Source organism: Nicotiana tabacum, chromosome 17 (genome assembly GCF_000715075.1).
Source record: "Nicotiana tabacum cultivar K326 chromosome 17, ASM71507v2, whole genome shotgun sequence".
NCBI classification, from domain to species: domain Eukaryota; kingdom Viridiplantae; phylum Streptophyta; class Magnoliopsida; order Solanales; family Solanaceae; genus Nicotiana; species Nicotiana tabacum.
In genome coordinates this window covers 122511482-122513994 of record NC_134096.1, presented here as the reverse complement: position 1 = coordinate 122513994, position 2513 = coordinate 122511482, and the positions used below count along the sequence as shown (strand labels likewise).

At 31.1% G+C, this 2513-nt stretch overlaps 1 long non-coding RNA gene across 1 annotated transcript; it reads right to left on the bottom strand.

The window, feature by feature from the left end:
* Positions 1-264: 264 nt before the first annotated feature.
* LOC142171441 (uncharacterized) lies at positions 265-1120 on the bottom strand. Its single transcript, XR_012701005.1, has 3 exons — positions 817-1120; positions 680-733; positions 265-579 (listed from the first exon to the last, which is right to left on the bottom strand). It is a non-coding gene; the product is annotated as an uncharacterized LOC142171441 (long non-coding RNA).
* Positions 1121-2513: the final 1393 nt, after the last annotated feature.

Genomic DNA, 2513 nt, shown 5'->3' with positions numbered 1-2513 from the left:
CAGAAATTAGAATGGGGAAATTTGAAAAAGATACACATGAACAACGAAAGAGAAGGTGTGTTTCTTATTTTAGTACGCTTTGTTTTTGTCTTTTTATTGCAGGGTTTTTTCTCGGTGGTTATTTCACGATATAAGGTTATATTCTCATGCAGTTTTGTAATAACAACAATACGGGAAATAAAGATCATATATTAAAGTTAAATTCGAACAATGACATGACATGGAGACAATACTATTTTGAAACATGTTTACATCAATAAGTTTACCAAAACAAACTGCAACATTAGAGAAATTTGTACATCAATACAACTTCTACTGCAGTGACCATACTGAAAAGCACAAAAGGATACAATAATTTTGTCTACTCTTAAACATCAAAAGCTCTAAAACCAACAAATAAACACTCTACTTCTTGTTTTTTTGGTGGCTTGCTCGATAACTTCATCGTCATGTATGATTAGGTTTTTTCTCTTTCTAATCTTTCTTAATGAAGTTCTTCTCTTCCTACAGTTAACACCGTCATTGACATGTGGATCTTCAGGAGTCTTCAAAGTCTTCCAAAGAGACATTAGTAGATTCCTGTATAGTTTTCAGAATAAATATTATTTACATATCTATTGAATATGCTAATTTTTTTAGTAGTTGAAAGTTTGCTAAATAAAACAGTAAAGAAATTTACCTTTCCTTCAACAAAACGTTTTGTTGCAATGTTATCCTCAACTTTCTTTTTCCCCTGCATAAGCAACGAAAATAAAACATATTTTCAGTGTACATATACATCTGGATTACCATTTGAAACAACCTATATCACAATACCTTTTGTTCTGTCCTTGTTGTGTATTGCAATTCCAGATTCTCATCTGGAATGAACAACATGAATACCGTATAATTTTTAAGCCCCTCTTTAAGATTGTAATTGTTTAATCGTAGCTTGAAAACAAATTCCTTGCCGCAAAGGCTTTGGATTTGTGGAGGTATATTATTGTGTATAACAGTTTAAGGATAGGAAAATAGCATATGAGTTTAAGAAGGATAGCAGAAATTGTTTGAGGACAATGGTATGCGAGGCTTTTATAAAAAGGATTCGGTTAAAAATTTTAAATGATGCCAACGGTTAATTGAAAAGTTACAACCCTTTGGAAAAGCCACTATAACGGAGGCAGGTTTTGCCCAGGAGGATGAAGAGGGCGTCATTATGAATGAAGTCAGATATATGAAGGAACCGATTAAGATTACTTTTTGGGTTATGAAAAAATTGGTGCAACGTGAGCTTTCATAGGGACAACCAAACGGATATAGTTGGGCTTTTTAAGACAAACGGATATTTGGGGTTCATTAGGCAATCTGGTTGTACTTTTATTTATTAATTATTAGAGAGAGATAAGAGATTAGATAAAAGAGATTAGAGATGTTGTGGGGTGTTAAGTAGAGTGAATTATAAGAATGGATGGAAAGATTATTAAAAAATGGAGATAAAAGATATATTGGTTAGAGAGAGTTGTCATATCACCTTGGCAATCCACTTTCCCATGTAATCTTTGAAGCTTCCGATATAATTTTTTTTAATTGTAAATGAATCATCGGTCCTTCACGCCATTGTAAAAGTACATTTAAAAGTTTACAAAATCGTCATCTAACTACAAAGAATTAAGTATATCATCCAGTTGTTCCCAATGAAAATATGGTATCAGTATTCCAACTCTTTCATAGTTGATTATAATTTGTATTTTTTGCAGAAATAAATAGCAATAAACCACCGAAGGTAAGAAAAATAGGTTGTCCGTTGACAACTACATAATACCGAAAAGTTTGTCATCTACAGTTGTATGAAAATCCTAATAGAGATGGCACACGGGGAAGGTCGGTAGAAGTGGAAATCTTCATACGACTGGGGGGTGGAGAGTTAAAATTCTAGCTTTTATTGTCTTCTTCTTTTGCACTTCAACTTTTTCCTTTTATGTAAATCTTTCAGCATATGAGGAAAATGAGATAAAACAATCAATGGGATGTTGCATCAGAAATTTGTTGGTTAACGTTAATTTCTAGCGCTTAAAAATGATATAATAAATATATTCTAAGTCATTCTTTGCATTAATACTCTAGTAAACTCCTATAAATATTTCAGCTATCAGTTGTAACTTGTTTAACTTTAAAATATTCAATCTGCAACCTTAAATATATGAAAACCTATTCAGTTGTACTTGTAACTGTGATATACGTAATGTTAAATGTAGAAAACCATTGAAACAAATAAAATCCTATCTCAACAATATAATTATCTGCAACAATCTAATTCAAAAGTCATAAATGTAATAACATATGTAATATCTTTGTATATACAAATATATTCGGAGTCATTCTTGGATTCAAAGGTCACAAATGCAATAACATTTATAAAAATTTTACAGACACAAATATATTTGAATTCATTCTTTGCATGAATGATCTGGTAAAACTCCTTTATATATGTCAGCTCTCAGTTGTACTTGTTTATTTGTAAAATATTTAATCCG